This window comes from Pseudophryne corroboree, chromosome 6 (genome assembly GCF_028390025.1).
Source record: "Pseudophryne corroboree isolate aPseCor3 chromosome 6, aPseCor3.hap2, whole genome shotgun sequence".
NCBI classification, from domain to species: Eukaryota; Metazoa; Chordata; class Amphibia; order Anura; family Myobatrachidae; genus Pseudophryne; species Pseudophryne corroboree.
In genome coordinates this window covers 607,446,597-607,464,707 of record NC_086449.1, presented here as the reverse complement: position 1 = coordinate 607,464,707, position 18,111 = coordinate 607,446,597, and the positions used below count along the sequence as shown (strand labels likewise).

Below are 18,111 nucleotides of genomic sequence, written 5' to 3'. Positions count from 1 at the left end.
ACAGTGCCAGATATGCCCCCATAGTACTGCTCACCGTGCTGTGTGGAGAGCACAGCGCGCGCATCTCCTGCCTGCCGCCCTGGCTCTCAGTCTGGTCTCCGGCGGTGACGGCAGCGTGTATATCTCAACTCAGGCGCCAGTTCGCGAGCTCTGATTGGCTAACGAACCAGCGCCTGATTTGAGCTATACACTCTGCCGTCACTGCCGGAGACCAGACTGAGGGGCAGGGCAGCAGGCAGGAGAGGCGTGGCTTTGGGTGTATGGACGGCGGATCGCGTTCGACTGGTCGCATGTCCGCAATCGACTGTTTGGTCACCCCTGGTATATACTGTAGCACATTCTACTTTCAAGAGCAGGTGCAGCTTTTATTGGTGCTTTCTCACCAATATGGTTCTTGGCAGTGTAACATTGCCTATCTGTGCACCTAGAAGCTTATTATGCAAAATATCTCCCAGGCACATGCACATCACTCTGGTCTTTTAACATCTTGCCTGAATTACATCACTGGACATCAATCTACAGTATATAAGGAAACCTGTCTTGCCCTACAGTGCTTGATGACTGCACCTACAGTATTGTAGTTCATTGGGTAGCTGGCCGTGTTTTGAAATGTGCTCTTTTTAACCTTACCATTGATTCTGCCTTGATTACCTGAATACTGTCAGTCAGACACGAGTACATATGTATCTACAAAGAGAAAAAGTATGACACTAGTTTGGGCGCACTCTTATTATTGTTTTCTTTTAAATTATGATCATATGATAAATGATAAAAAAAAATAAAAAAAAAATACAGATATTTTCTAGGCAAAAACCGCATGCCCACCACTGTTCAAAACAAATTCATACTTTTCCACTGTCATAAGTGAATATTTAGTGTGTTTATTTCTCGGCACCTTACGCTTTTCTTCTTTATTGTATCATCTGTACTATACTGCTTATCAAAGACGCATAACAATTGAAATCCAACAGATGACTGCAAGAAATTGAGAACGTCCATATAGGTGTCCTATATAACTGTGTAATTCTTTTTCTTCATTCTCACTTTTCTTCCTTCTGTGAACTCTCATCCACGATTCAGGCGGACTAGTCCACCACGGGACACGTCCCGCCAGTCTAACGGGGACAGCAGATTCACGTCTTTTTCTTACAATAATTCTCCTCCCGAGAAGGAACCCATCCTTCCGTTTCGGTGCACTCTCATTGGCGATGTAGGGCAATTTCTCTCTACGACCATACCCCTCCGTTCACGCCCAATCTCGTCCGATCTTGGAAGCTAAACGGAGGCGGGCTGGGTCAGTACCTAGACGGGTGACTACTAGGGAATACCCGGTGAAGTAGGAAGATCTACCTAGGGCAAGAACGCCAACAGCAGTATCACTACTTTACTGATTCCAACTATTTTCCTAATAAGTTCACCAATTTAAGACAGTGGGTAACTACTAGATATCAGCATATAGTGTGTGGGCTCTCTCATTCACTAACCCTACCCTATCCAGGGTTGCATTAATACAAACCAAGTTTGTACAGATCCTTGGCAGACGGAGGTTGCTTGTGATGTAGCCACCCTCCATTATGCAATTATCCAGGCATAATTAAGGATCTGAACATTCCACACATTATCTTGTATACATTCAGTGGTGTTCCTTCCTGATATCATTTTCATACATGGTGATACGTGCAGTATATATTTAGTCTTTAGTTTTCTAATGAGGTGTAGAGTACAAGCTTAAGATGTCATTATCATTTCTCATATGATCATAATTTAAAAGAAAACAATAATAAGAGTGCGCCCAAACTAGTGTCATACTTTTTCTCTTTGTAGATACATATGTACTTCGTTTTTATGACCCTGGGCGCACCGCCATACGGACAGATAGGGATTTCCAATATATGATCGTCCATTTCTGGCTCCTATATAATTCCCTGTATTTCTGAATCTAGTTCGGTGCAAGATCAACAACCTGTGTTTTTTTCAGTCAGACACGAGTAGTCAGAATGCACACAGGTGTTTGTAGCCCTGTGATAATCAATGCACCTGCACTCCTGATTTCCGTGCCTGAAGGTGTCTGAAGGAAATGGTGAATCTACAGTGCTGAATTAGGTCACATGATGGGTGAAAGCTGGCAATCCCCAGGTGGTATTGGTCAGTGTCTTAATGACAGTGTGACCAATTTGGAGGACTGAAAAAAAGCAGCTACAACCTGTATCTTCATCACCACACACAGCATCTATACATAAATCAATATGTTAGAAAACATATAAAAAAAAATCTAATGTGTTATAATAATATCTACACACAAATTACAAGAAATAATAAGTAAATATAAAAGGGGTATATCTTCAGTGCATACTAAGAACTGATTTATATATGTGTCATATGTTATATTAATATCTAAACAATACTAAGATACCAGAGATAAAGTTAATATCTCGGGGGTTGAGATCCTGATGGTCAAAATGCTGACAGCAGCATCCCGATGGTCAGAATCTCGATGGTAAGTACTGAGGTCAGGGTTAGGTTTAGGGTTAGGCACAAGTGGGAGGGTTAGGCTGCAGGTGTGTGCGTGTCTGTGTGTCGGCGGTGGGTGGTTATTCTGTGGGAGGGGTGGGTTCGGATTAGGATCAGGGTTAGGGTTAAAATACTTACCAAGATCAGTCGGGATTTTGAACATCGGGATGCCATTATCTGCATTCTAACTGTCGGGATCTCGACTGCCGGGATATAGATAACAAGCTGGAATAGTCTAAATAACTATATTAGTTATAATCTAATGTACCAGAGCAAGAATAAACAAACTACATAAAACTGATCAAAATTAATTAAGTAAATGAGTTAAAATAAACTAAAAGCAGTGTTAATAACAGAAAGCAAAGTAAAGTATACTTTATTCAAAAGTTCCTTGAAGCAAATAAGGTCATTAAAAGGAACCAACATGGATTTGTGAAGGACAGATCATGTCAAACCAACTTACTTGGCTTTTATGAAACAGTAAGTGCGAACCTTGATCAGGGTAAGGAGGTGAATGTAATATTTTTAGACTTTGCCAAAGCTTTCGACACTGTACCACACATGCGTCTTATCTACAAGCTACAAGCAATAGGGCTAGGGAGCACAATATGCACTTGGGTCAGTAATTGGTTAGATAATAGGGAGCAGCGCGTTGTGGTCAATGGATCATTTTCAAATTGGACTAAAGTACTAAGTGGTGTGCCACAAGGGTCTGTACTTGGACCACTTTTGTTCAACATTTTCATCAACGACCTAACGGTAGGTCTAGAGAGCATGGTGTAAATTTGGGTGGGGTGTGTTCAAACTGAAATGTAAATTGCAGTGTAAAAATAAAGCAGCCAGTATTTACCCTGCACAGAAATAAAATAACCCACCCAAATCTAACTCTCTACGAATGTTATATCTGCCCCCCCTGCAGTGCACATGGTTTTGCCCAACTGCTAACAAATTTGCTGCTGCGATCAACTCTGAATTAGGCTCCACAGAATTCAGTTGACTATCACAGACAGAACAAATGTAGTTGAGCTGTCTGTTTAGTGTAAAATAATCACATTATTGCAACAAAAACACACTAAGAAATCTACAAACATTGTACAGGTTGAGTATCCCTTATCCAAAATGCTTGGGACCAGGAGTATTTTGGATATCGGATGTTTCCGTATTTTGGAATAATTGCATACCATAATGAGATATCATGGTGATGGGACCCAAGTCTAAGCACAGAATGCATTTATGTTTCATATACACCTTATACACACAGCCTGAAGATAATCTTAGCCAATATTTTTAATAACTTTGTACATTAAACAAAGTGTGTGTACATTCACACAATGCATTTATGTTTCATATACACCTTATACACACAGCCTGAAGGTCATTTACTACAATATTTTTAATAACTTTGTGTATTAAACAAAGTTTGTGTACATTGAGCCTTCAGAAAACAAAGTTTTCACTATCTCACTCTCACTCAAAAAATGCCGTATTTCGGAATATTCCATATTTTGGAATATTTGGATATGGGATACTCCACCTGTATAACAAAAATGACCAAAACTAGCAGTGTTAACAGAAATATCAAATACATTTCAAATCTATGGTTTCATCAAGTCCATGTAACTTGAATGACTATGTTTTGATTATCCAAGCTGCCTCCTGTCTGCATACAGTATGTCTTTGAACCTGTCTTCCACTCTACTTGTCATGGGTATATGTTCTAACCCTATAAAGCATAATCCTGAAGGACCCTCAATATGGCACTCCAAAAAAATCGTAGGTACATTATGATTTATGTGTTTATTACTAATACTTCTTCTGTGCTCCAAAAATCACATCTTTAGAGAGCGTATCATGCAGCTGACATAATATAAATAGCATGGGCACAGCAGCAAATAGATGACATACTGTGAATTACAATTAATTAATTACTTATTCATAAATTACTTCTTAGAGGTTATGACGGGAGGCATTTGATGTGCCGGCTTTTGGGATCCCGGCGCTCACCATACCGACGCCAGAATCCCGACAGCTGGCATACTGACAACTATTTTTCCCTCTTGGGGTGTCCACGACATCCCTGGAGGGAGAATAAATAGTGTGTCGCGCTTAGTGCGCCACCGTGCCCGCAAGAGGCTCTTTTGCACTCACCCCGCTGCCTGCACCGGGATGCTGGGCGCTGGGGTCCCAAGTGCCGGCATAACATACTACACCCGTTATGACATATACATATTTTGTTTTATTTACAACTTAAGCACACATAGTGCACTCATTTTGCGGGATTCAAATCCTTTATCGCCCCTGATCTCCCGTCTAAAGTGACGGGAGATCGCGGGGCGATATTCTATGGCCCCCTGTTATCGTGCTGATCACGCCCATAAGAAACTGGTTTAGCCACGTAAAGCAGATAAACCCGACTAAAGTCATGGGCGCGATCGTGAAAAGTTTAGTTTGGGCGTCCAAACGGGTCACTTTTCATGCATTTTAGCTCACCACCCCAGGGGGTAGCGAGCTGAAATGCTGATATCGCGCCCATTGGCAGTAACATTTGAATACTGCCGGCGGGCGCGATGGGGGCGGGAGGGGGCAGAGAAGATTTGAATCCCGCCCATTGTGATTATATTTAAAAAGCATTCAATGTTTTGATCGGTGAGACACTGAGTGCCTTTTGTATATGGTACAGAGACATTCCTAAAAAGAAAACTATGTGCTAAAATATTTTTGACATTTTTTGCTTTCATAAATATAATAGAGAAATATTTATCTAAATGTTAATTTGGAAGAGGACCAATGAATAATAATTTCTCTTCATGATACAGTTTTATTAGCAGACTCAAACTATTTAAGGAAGAAAGAAAAACTGATCTTTCTTTGATTTTGATTATGTAGAAACTGTACTAAGCAGATTAGATCTATCCATAGACAAGGATCATTCCAGGACTTGATCCAAAATCTTTTGAGGATAACCGTACTCTCTAATAGCATCATTAAGTTAAGAAGTACAGCTCCTACGAATATGATGTTGCTGCGTTATAGCAATATTTTGTAGCCATGTTTTGTAGGTGATAGCTGAAACAATAAACATCAGAGTATTTTAATGTTTTTTTTTCTAAATTAATTTTTTAAAGTTGTCATCCTTAACCACCTCCAGAGATTATCTAAGTAATTAATATGTGCTGGATCATGCATGACCATGAAGGATAACTTAAATGTGTTATACTTCATATAATTAACAAAATTGATGACAGAATTAATATCTCCTGCCCAAATAAAAAACAGGTAATCATTTTAATGACAATAGAGAACCAGGTTTGAAGCAAACGCTCTGTCCCATATAAGTTCTTGTTTGAGATGTCCCACACGTTGGCAGAACTTGATGCAAACCTAGGGGTCTATTCAGACCTGAAAGCAGCAGCCCATCTGTATGCAGTGGCTGCATTCAGAGAGTCTGCATAGGTGCACTGGCCACATGCAACCCTCCACTGCCACTGCTGTATTGGAATCGGCGGCTGTCGGGGGGTAGGGGTGTCGATGAGCTGTTGTGGGGGAGTTTCAGGCAAACCGGGGGTGTCGGGAGCATTTTTGAGGTGGCTGCGTGGTGTCACATGCAGCCGCTCTGCCCAAAAAAATGGTGCCGGCCCACCTGCCAGCGCAGCCAGTCTGTGCAGACAAGAGTCAACTTCAAATCGATGCATCTACAATTAAATTGCAGACGCATCACAGGGAGGTGCCACACACATGATGAGCAGCCTTGCCCTATGCTGGGTGACCCCCAGCATGTGAGTAGATGGATGCCAGTGGTGGGGCTAAGCAGCACAAGTTGAGGAGCTATGTTAGAGTTGCTATAATATGCCTTTAATCAGTGTTACATATGAAATTATGAATTGCACAAATTCTATGGCCGATTTAAATCAGGTGAAATGGATACTTGATATCAGACAGCCACAAGACCTATGCAATTAATATGTGCCCCTGATTAAAAGGATATGATCGCAAACCCAAGATACGTGATGTGAATAGTCCACAAGGAAAAAAGTCTCTGCTTTTGATAGTAAAAGCCCATAGTACAGTACCTCCACCAATGATGGCAAAACCATTGTACACTGGTGGCAAACAATCCATGGTTGCCAGCTATCGATGGTCAATAGCCATTTCTAGGATGAATGTATAATGGCCCTCATTCCGAGTTGTTCGCTCGCAAGGCGAATGTAGCAGAGTTACACACGCTAAGCCGCCGCCTACTGGGAGTGAATCTTAGCTTCTTAAAATTGCGACCGACGTACGCGCAATATTGCGATTACAAACGAGTTAGCAGTTTCAGAGTAGCTCCAGACTTACTCTGCCTGTGCGATCATTTCAGTGCTTGTCGTTCCTGGTTGACGTCACAAACACACCCAGCGTTCGCCCAGGCACTCCCACCGTTTCTCCGGCCACTCCTGCGTTTTTTCCGGAAACGGTAGCGTTTTCAGCCACACGCCCCTGAAACGCCGTGTTTCCGCCCAGTAACACCCATTTCCTGTCAATCACATTACGATCGCCGGAGCGAAGAAAAAGCCGTGAGTAAAAATACTTTCATCATAGTAAAGTTACTTGGCGCAGTCGCAGTGCGAACATTGCGCATGCGTACTAAGCGGATTTTCACTGCGATGCGATGAAAAATACCGAGCGAACAACTCGGAATGAGGGCCAATGTGTTCAAATTCTGTACATTTCATCTAGTAAATTAAAATTTTTCAGAGAGTGTGCATGTGGTTGAACACTGATTCATGGTAGTTAGAACATCTCATAATTGGTTCATGCTGAGTTGTTTCAATTCCCGTATTCATCCCATATGTTCCATGTGAGGTGGAGCAAATGTATTGCATTGATGGACAAATGCTCATTATCATAATAGCTCATTATCATAAAATCAATGAGAATTGTTATTATAAAATGAATATTGATCATAGCGATGTAGAATTACTGTAAATAGTATAAATGGTTCTTAGCAGGCTGATGTTAGAGCAAATTGGTAGGATAGTGTTATGTCAGCACTCTGTGAAACATACAGACACTGGCTAAACCTACTGGTATTTGTGGTAATGAGATGCTGCCATAAATGGTGGAAATGGAGCTGTGGGTTTCCTCAAATGTAATTTAATGACAACGTCTCTTTGAAAGGATCTGGATATGCTTAGTACTGGTCATGCTCTATTGAGGATGGTAATGGAAGTGGCTGTGATAGGTGTCCCTGTAGGACTTTGCCAATATAAGTATTTCTTTTCCATGAGCGGTAAGCTTGCATCTTAGAAAAATTTGTCAGTTTCTGGTATTCAAGACTATGATATGCCTAATGAGTCATGCATGACATCCACTGATAATATGTAGACAACCCAGGTCAGCCCGATAAATAAAGTGACAGGTTGCATGGCATGGGAAGCAATTACAAGATACGAGATACCAGTTTCCTGATACTGGTCTCCTGACCGCCGGCATCCTGACAGCCAGTATTTCATACCCAACCCCCTGCTGTTGTATGCTTGTAAGCAAAATGCATAGTGAGTTATAAAATATGCTGTAAATATTACCATGTTACCATGCTAGCACAAATTAGTGTATTGAAGCCTAATATGTTCCTTAATCACTTGCCTAACGTGGTCGAATCAGATGCGACCACACCAGGTAGTGCTTTATCTGACCTGATCGTACAGGATGTGTCCAGCCAGATAGACAGCGTGTGCGTCTACAGAGAAAAGAAACTTCCTTATGCTGCTGCTCTTGGGGGGGACCTCTGCCTTCCTGCACCCTCCCTCAGTGTTTGCCGTGCTGCCGATCACTGCTGATCAGTCAGCATGGCAGGACCCCCCACCCGGTAGCTGCAGACAACAGCAGACGCTGGGGAAGTGTAAAGTAACCCCCTCCACCAATCACCCCTGTGTACCCGACGGCTGTCAAAATGAAAGTCTCAATGTTTCCCATGTTTCCTATGGTGTTGATCGAAGTTCCAATGTTTGAAAAAAACTATTATTATTTTTTTTACAAATATATAAAGTTTTTTTTTTTTTTTTTACTAAAATCATTTTGGATATGGTTAAATACATGTTCTATACCTAATTTACTCATAAAAGATAAAAACAACAACTTCTGAGCAGTTTTTGGTGAAAACAATCATCAGTTAAGTGGTTAAAATTCGTTTTTAGAAAAATAGGGCAACAGAACAGATGTTTGTACCCCCTGACTAAAGTGGAAAGTAGGCTGGGAGTCAGTATTTTATAACTCACTCACTATGCATTTTGTTAACAAGCATACAATAGCAGGATATGTGTTGAAGCCTGAAACAAGCCCAACCTGCTCCATGCACAGCACTGACACACATACATCTTTGCAATATAGGGTTGCACAAACAGCAAGTCACAACCAGTAGTCAGTGGTGAGTATGGCATTACATGGGTGAATAAAGGGGAATAGGCAAGTTCTACAATGGAGGGGTAAGGTTTTTTTTTTGCAATGCTCGATCCCAACCACAATTCAGTAGGTATCTGAAATAAGTATGTATCTGCATTGGGGAATTACCATTCTCCAATGACAATGTCTCATTCATTGTCTGCTCTTACCTCTTAAAGGGTGCATGTACTGTACAGTATATTATTTTTCTTGGTGTATGCATAGTAAAAACAAGTATTTTTTGAACACTATATCCTTAATACCTGCAGTAGATTATCATAAATAATTCAAATAGTGACTGTGTGTGATAACTAGGTCTAAATATTAGTGATGAGCGGGTTCGGTTCGTCTGGATCCGAACCCCCCCGAACTTCACCCTTTTTACATGGGTCCGAGGCAGACTTGGATCCTCCCGCCTTGCTCGGATAACCCGAGCGCGCCCAAACGTCATCATTCCGTGGTCGGATTCTCGCGAGATTCGTATTCTATATAAGGAGCCGCGCGTCGCCGCCATTTTTCACTCGTGCATTGGAGATGATCGTGAGAGGACGTGGCTGGCGTCCTCTCAGTTTCTATGTTCAGGGACTGCAAATTGTGCTGCAAATATCTGTGCTCAGTGTGCTGCAAATATCTGTGCTCAGTGTGCTGCAAGTGCAAATATCTACGTTCTCTGCCTTAAAAACGCTCCATATCTGACTGTGCTCAGTGTGCTGCAAATATATTTGCTCAGTGTGCTAATTGCTTTATTGTGGGCACTGGGGACCAGCAGTATTATATAGTAGGAGGACAGTGCAGAGTTTTGCTGACCAGTGACCAGTGACCACCAGTACTATACGTTCTCTGCCTGAAAAACGCTCCAAATCTGTGCTGCATTGTAGTATATAGTAGGAGGACAGTGCAGAATTTTGCTGACCACCAGTATAACTATATATATAGCAGTACGTTACAGTAGTCCACTGCTCTACCTACCTCTGTGTCGTCAAGTATACTATCCATCCATACCTGTGGTGCATTTCAGTTTTGCACAGTTTGCTGACCACCGGTATATACTATATAGCAGTACGGTACAGAAGGCCACTGCTCTACCTACCTCTGTGTCATCAAGTATACTATCCATCCATACCTGTGGTGCATTTCAGTTTTGCACAGTTTGCTGACCACCAGTATATACTATATAGCAGTACGGTACAGAAGGCCACTGCTCTACCTACCTCTGTGTCGTCAAGTATCCTATCCATCCGTATCTGTGGTGCATTTCAGTTTTGCACAGTTTGCTGACCACCAGTATATAATATATAGCAGTACGGTACAGTAGGCCACTGCTCTACCTACCTCTGTGTCGTCAAGTATATTATCCATCCATACCTGTGGTGCATTTCAGTTTTGCACAGTTTGCTGACCACCAGTATATACTATATAGCAGTACGGTACAGTAGGCCACTGCTCTACCTACCGCTGTGTCGTCAAGTATACTATCCATCCATACCTGTGGTGCATTTCAGTTTTGCACAGTTTGCAGTCCACCAGTATATAATATATAGCAGTACGGTACAGTAGGCCACTGCTCTACCTACCTCTGTGTCGTCAAGTATACTATCCATCCATACCTGTGGAGCAATTCAGTTTTGCAAGGTTTGCTGACCACCAGTATATACTATAAAGCAGTACGGTACAGTAGGCCACTGCTCTACCTACCTCTGTGTCGTCAAGTATACTATCCATCCATACCTGTGGTGCATTTCAGTTTTGCACAGTTTGCTGACCACCAGTATATACTATATAGCAGTACGGTACAGTAGGCCACTGCTCTACATACCTCTGTGTCGTCAAGGATACTATCCATCCATACCTGTGGTGCATTTCAGTTTTGCACAGTTTGCTGTCCACCAGTATATAATATATAGCAGTACGGTACAGTAGGCCACTGCTCTACCTACCTCTGTGTCGTCAAGTATACTATCCATCCATACCTGTGGTGCATTTCAGTTTTGCACAGTTTGCTGACCACCAGTATACACTATATAGCAGTATGGTACAGTAGGCCACTGCTCTACCTACCTCTGTGTCTTCAAGTATACTATCCATCCATACCTGTGGTGCATTTCAGTTTTGCACAGTTTGCTGTCCACCAGTATATAATATATAGCAGTACGGTACAGTAGGCCACTGCTCTAACTACCTCTGTGTCGTCAAGTATACTATCCATCCAAACCTGTGGTTCATTTCAGTTTTGCACAGTTTGCTGACCACCAGTATATACTATATAGCAGTACGGTACAGTAGGCCACTGCTCTACCTACCTCTGTGTCGTCAAGTATACTATCCATCCATACCTGTGGTGCATTTCAGTTTTGCACAGTTTGCTGTCCACCAGTATATAATATATAGCAGTACGGTACAGTAGGCCACAGCTCTACCCACCTCTGTGTCGTCAAGTATATTATCCATCCATACCTGTGGTGCATTTCAGTTTTGCACAGTTTGCTGACCACCAGTATATACTATATAGCAGTACGGTACAGTACGCCACTGCTCTACCTACCTCTGTGTCGTCAAGTATACTATCCATCCATACCTGTGGTGCATTTCAATTTTGCACAGTTTGCTGTCCACCAGTATATAATAAATAGCAGTACGGTGCAGTAGGCCACTGCTCTACCTACCTCTGTGTCATCAAGTATACTAACCATCCATACCTGTGGTGCATTTCAGTTTTGCACAGTTTGCTGACCACCAGTATATACTATATAGCAGTACGGTACAGTAGGCCACTGCTCTACCTACCTCTGTGTCGTCAAGTATACAATCCATCCATACCTGTGGTCCATTTCGGTTTTGCACAGTTTGCTGACCACCAGTATATACTATATAGCAGAACGGTACAGTAGGCCACTGCTCTACCTACCTCTGTGTCGTCAAGTATACTATCCATCCATACCTGTGGTGCATTTCAGTTGTGCGCAGTATATATAGTAGTTGGTCATTGCTATTGATATATTACTGGCATATAATTCCACACATTAAAAAATGGAGAACAAAAATGTGGAGGGTAAAATAGGGAAAGATCAAGATCCACTTCCACCTCGTGCTGAAGCTGCTGCCACTAGTCATGACCGAGACAATGAAATGCCATCAACGTCGTCTGCCAAGGCCGATGCCCAATGTCATAGCAGAGAGCATGTAAAATAAAAAAAAATAAAGCTCAGTAAAATGACCCAAAAATCTAAATCAAAATCGTCTGAGGAGAAGCGTAAACTTGCCAATGTGCCATTTACGACACGGAGTGGCAAGGAACGGCTGAGGCCCTGGCCTATGTTCAAGGCTAGTGGTTCAGCTTCACATGAGGATGGAAGCACTCATCCTCCCACTAGAAAAATGAAACGACTTAAGCTGGCAAAAGCACAGCAAAGAACTGTGCGTTCTTCTAAATCACAAATCCCCAAGGAGAGTCCAATTGTGTCGGTTGCGATGCCTGACCTTCCCAACATTGGACGGGAAGAGGTTGCGCCTTCCACCATTTGCACGCCCCCTGCAAGTGCTGGAAGGAGCACCCGCAGTCCAGTTCCTGATAGTCAAATTGGAGATGTCACTGTTGAAGTATACCAGGATGAGGATATGGGTGTTGCTGGCGCTGGGGAGGAAATTGACAAGAGGATTCTGATGGTGAGGTGGTTTGTTTAAGTCAGGCACCCAGGGAGACACCTGTTGTCCGTGGGACAAATATGGCCATTGACATGCCTGGTCAAAATACGAAAAAAAATCACCTCTTCGGTGTGGAATTATTTCAACAGAAATGCGGACAACTGTTGTCAAGCCGTGTGTTGCCTTTGTCAAGCTGTAATAAGTGGGGGTAAGGACGTTAACCACCTAGGAACATTCTCCCTTATACGTCACCTGGACCGCATTCATCAGAAGTCAGTGACAAGTTAAAAAACTTTGGATGACAGCGGAAGCAGTCCACTGACCACTAAATCCCTTCCTCTTGTAACCAAGCTCCTGCAAACCACACCACCAACTCCCTCAGTGTCAATTTCCTCCTTACACAGGAAAGCCAATAGTCCTGCAGGCCATGTCACTGGCAAGTCTGACGAATCCTCTCCTGCCTGGGATTCCTCCGATGCATCTTTGAGTGTAACGCCTACTGCTGCTGGCGCTGCTGTTGTTGCTGCTGGGAGTCGATCGTCATCCCAGAGGGGAAGTCGGAAGACCACTTGTACTACTTCCAGTAAGCAATTGACTGTCCAACAGTCCTTTGCGAGGAAGATGAAATATCACAGCAGTCATCCTGCTGCAAAGTGGATAACTCAGGCCTTGGCAGCCTGGATTGTGAGAAATATGTTTCCGGTATCCACCGTTAACTCACAGGGAACTAGAGACTTGATTGAGGTACTGTGTCCCCGGTACCAAATACCATCTAGGTTCCATTTCTCTAGGCAGGCGATACCGAAAATGTACACAGACCTCAGAAAAAGAGTCACCAGTGTCCTAAAAAATGCAGTTGTACCCAATGTCCACTTAACCACGGACATGTGGACAAGTGGAGCAGGGCAGACTCAGGACTATATGACTGTGACAGCCCACTGGGTAGATGTATTGCCTCCCGCAGCAAGAACAGCAGCGGCGGCACCAGTAGCAGCATCTCGCAAACGCCAACTCGTTCCTAGGAAGGCTACGCTTTGTATCACCGCTTTCCGTAAGAGGCAGACAGCTGACAACCTCTTACGGAAACTGAGGAACATTATCGCAGAATGGCTTACCCCAATTGGACTCTCCTGGGGATTTGTGACATCGGACAACGCCACCAATATTGTGCGTGCATCACATCTGGGCAAATTCTAGCACGTCCCATGTTTTGCACATACATTGAATTTGGTGGTGCAGAATTATTTAAAAAACAACAGGGGCGTGCAAGAGATGCTGTCGGTGGCCCGAAGAATTGCGGGCCACTTTCGTAATTCAGCCACCGCGTGCCGAAGACTGGAGCACCAGCAAACAGTCCTGAACCTGCCCTGCCATCATCTGAAGCAAGAGGTGGTAACGAGGTGGAATTCAAGCCTCTATATGCTTCAGAGGATGGAGGAGCAGCAAAAGGCCATTCAAGCCTATACATCTGCCTACGATATAGGCAAAGGAGGGGGAATGCACCTGACTCAAGCGCAGTGGAGAATGATTTCAACGTTGTGCAAGGTTCTGCAACCCTTTGAACTTGCCACACGTGAAGTCAGTTCAGACACTGCCAGCGTGAATCAGGTCATTCCCCTCATCAGGCTTTTGCAGAAGAAGCTTGAGACATTGAAGGAGGAGCTAAAACAGAGCGATTCCGCTAGGCATGTGGGACTTGTGGATGGAGCCCTTAATTCGCTTAACCAGGATTCACGGGTGGTCAATCTGTTGAAATCAGAGCACTACATTTTGGCCACCGTGCTCGATCCTAGATTTAAAACCTACGTTGTATCTCTCTTTCCGGCAGACACAAGTCTGCAGAGGTTCAAAGACCTGCTGGTGAGAAAATTGTCAAGTCAAGCGGAACGTGTCCCGTCAACAGCTCCTCCTTCACATTCTCCCGCAACTGGGGGTGCGAGGAATAGGCTAAGAATTCCGAGCCCACCCGCTGGCGGTGATGTAGGGCAGTCTGGAGCGAGTGCTGACATCTGGTCCGGACTGAAGGACCTGCCAACGATTACTGACATGTCGTCTACTGTCACTGCATATGATTCTGTCACCATTGAAAGAATGGTGGAGGATTTTATGAGTGACCGCATCCAAGTAGGCACGTCAGACAGTCCGTACGTATACTGGCAGGAAAAAGAGGCAATTTGGAGGCCCTTGCACAAACTGGCTTTATTTTACCTAAGTTGCCCCCCCTCCAGTGTGTACTCCGAAAGAGTGTTTAGTGCAGCCGCTCACCTTGTCAGCAATCGGCGTACGAGGTTACTTCCAGAAAATGTGGAGAAGATGATGTTCATCAAAATGAATTATAATCAATTCCTCCGTGGAGACATTCACCAGCAATTGCCTCCAGAAAGTACACAGGGACCTGAGATGGTGGATTCTAGTGGGGACGAATTAATAATCAGTGAGGAGGGCGATGTACACAGTGAAAGGGGTGAGGAATAGGAGGATGATGATGAGGTGGACATCTTGCCTCTGTAGAGCCAGTTTGTGCAAGGAGAGATTGATTGCTTCTTTTTTGGTGGGGGCCCAAACCAACCAGTCATTTCAGTCACAGTCATGTGGCAGACCCTGTCGCTGAAATGATGGGTTCGTTAAAGTGTGCATGTCCTGTTTATACAACATGAGGGTGGGTGGGAGGGTCCAAAGACAATTCCATCTTGCACCTCTTTTTTTCTTTCATTTTTCTTTGCATCATGTGCTGTTTGGGGACTATTATTTTGAAGTGCCATCCAGCCTGACACTGCAGTGCCACTCCTAGATGGGCCAGGTGTTTGTGTCGGCCACTTGTGTCGCTTAGCTTAGCCATCCAGCGACCTTGGTGCACCTCTTTTTTTTCTTTGCATCATGTGCTGTTTGGGGACTATTTTTTAAATCTGCCATCCTGTCAGACACTGCAGTGCCACTCCTAGATGGGCCAGGTGTTTGTGTCGGCCACTTGGGTCGCTTAACTTAGCCATCCAGCGACCTTGGTGCACCTTTTTTTTTCTTTGCATCATGTGCTGTTTGGGGACTATTTTTGAAATCTGCCATCCTGTCTGGCACTGCAGTGCCACTCCTAAATGGGCCAGGTGTTTGTGTCGGCCACTTTGGTCGCTTAGCTTAGTCACACAGCTACCTCATTGCGCCTCTTTTTTTCTTTGCATCATGTGCTGTTTGGGGACTATTTTTGAAATCTGCCATCCTGTCTGACACTGCAGTGCCACTCCTAGATGGGCCAGGTGTTTGTGTCGGCCACTTGGGTCGCTTAGCTTAGTCATCCAGCGACCTCTGTGCAAATTTTAGGACTAAAAATAATATTGTGAGGTGTTCAGAATAGACTGAAAATGAGTGGAAATTATGGTTATTGAGGTTAATAATACTATGGGATCAAAATGACCCCCAAATTCTATGATTTAAGCTGTTTTTGAGGTTTTTTTGTAAAAAAACACCCGAATCCAAAACACACCCAAATCCGACAAAAAAATTTCAGGGAGGTTTTGCCAAAACGCGTCCGAATCCAAAACACGGCCGCGGAACCGAATCCAAAACCAAAACACAAAACCCGAAAAATTTCCGGTGCACATCACTACCAAATATTAATATGTTTAGTATCAAAACAATAATTTATCTTATTGTCCATACACATCATTCTATTTTGTAGCAACCAAAGTACATTTTATTTGAATACATTTTTATGTCTTCTCCAGCTCTAACTAGTTACAGTACTGCAACGTGCTCTGCTACAAATGAAAAACCTATCCCATAATTTAATCAGTAGCATCCTATTTTATCATCACTATAAAATCAATGCATGCACTCAATGTAATCAAGGAATTTTGGTTTGGCTTTTGCAGTATTTCTACTATGATATATTCCACACATTTAACCGCCATAAATGATTCAGATTTAAAGACAGGGCCATCATTAGAAATGTAGGTCCTTGGTATGTGAAGATTTGCATTGCCACTATGAGGAATGGTGGTCAAACTATATAAAGGGACTTGGGGGGGGGGAGGGGGGTTTCAGACCACCACCACAGATGCTGTGCTGCCAGTGCAAATCCTCCAACACGACCCATTCCATTAGGTACAAAACTCTCTGCTCCTGGATTTCCTTGCCAGTGGCAGTTGCAGAGGTGGGGCTGCAGTACAGTCCAAAATTCAAATAGGGGAGCCACACCAACTGCCAATAAGTCCCAGCAGGCAATGTTTGGCAGTTTGGGGTGGCAGTTGGTGTGGCTCCCCTAGTTGAATTTTGGACTATGCTGCAGCCCCACCTCTGGAGCAATCATTGGAAAGGATGTCAAGGAACAGAGCATTTTGTACCTAATGGAATGGGTCCTGTTGTAGGGTAATGCTAGTGCCATTGAATGGGGTGTGGTGACCCTGAAATGGAGACGTAGTTGCACATTTTCATTAGGCCTGGCCCCAGTGCTTTGAACCTAGCCCCTGTTTTTAAAGTGGGAGACACCCATCTAGACAGTTCATCCATGCATACAAAGTTTATTAGGACAGTACTGGTTTAGCTCTTTGAAAATGTTAATGTTTTAAGACAATTTTTTTTGCATCTATAAATAATTTGGGCAGTACAGATGGTGTAATGGTTAGCATTACTGCATCACAGCACTGAAGTTATGGGTCAATTCCCACCATAGCCTTAACTGTGTGGAGTTTGTATATTCTTCTCGTACTTGCATGGGTTTTCTCCGGGTACTTCGGTTTCCTCCCACATTCCAAAAATATATTGGTAGGTTAATTGGCTCCCAATAAAATTAACCCTTGCGTGAGTGTGTGTGTGTGTGTGTGTGTGTGTGTGTGTGTGTGTGTGTGTGTGTGTACACATGTGGTAGGGAATATAGATTGAAAGCGCCACTGGGACAGGGACTGATGTGAATGGCTAAACATTCTCTGTAAAGCGCTGCGGAATATGTGTGCGCTTTATAAATAACTGGTATTAAATAAACAAATAAATAATTTCCACTAGTAAAGACAGTATTTAAAGATTTCTCCCTGGAATTTTGCAACCCTATATGCTGGAGCAGTGGATGCTCTGCTGCTCTGGGCCCTGAGACAGCACTCCACCCGTCCCTATTATTATCTTCCACTAGGGACCATTGCATGGGAGAAAGTGGGTCATCCAGAGTTGATCGTAATAACAGGGGTAATCTGCGCACTGCGGTGATAAATTTATACTGTTTGGGATGTGCTGCTAGTTAAAGAGTGTTCTTACCCTCTTTTTAATAATCTAACAAATGGCTGCTAAGCCTAACAGAGTTGATCACTCGCTAGCAATTTATTGCAGTGCTGTGATCAGGTTAAATCTCGGCAAAACTGTGCATGCATATGCACCGCAATGCGCAAGCACGTCGTACGGGTACAAAGAGGATCGGTGCTGTGCGATGGATTTAATGAAGCATCCATTCACACAGTCGATCGCAAGGAGATTGACAGAAAGAGGGCATTGATGGATGTCAACTGACCGTTTTCTGGGAGTGTTTGGAAAAACGCAGGCGTGTCCAAGCGTTTG

At 43.5% G+C, this 18,111-nt stretch overlaps 1 pseudogene; it reads left to right on the top strand.

Annotated features, from left to right (window-relative positions):
• Window positions 1-1,224: 1,224 nt before the first annotated feature.
• On the top strand, window positions 1,225-1,343 carry LOC134937487 (5S ribosomal RNA; annotated as a pseudogene).
• Window positions 1,344-18,111: the final 16,768 nt, after the last annotated feature.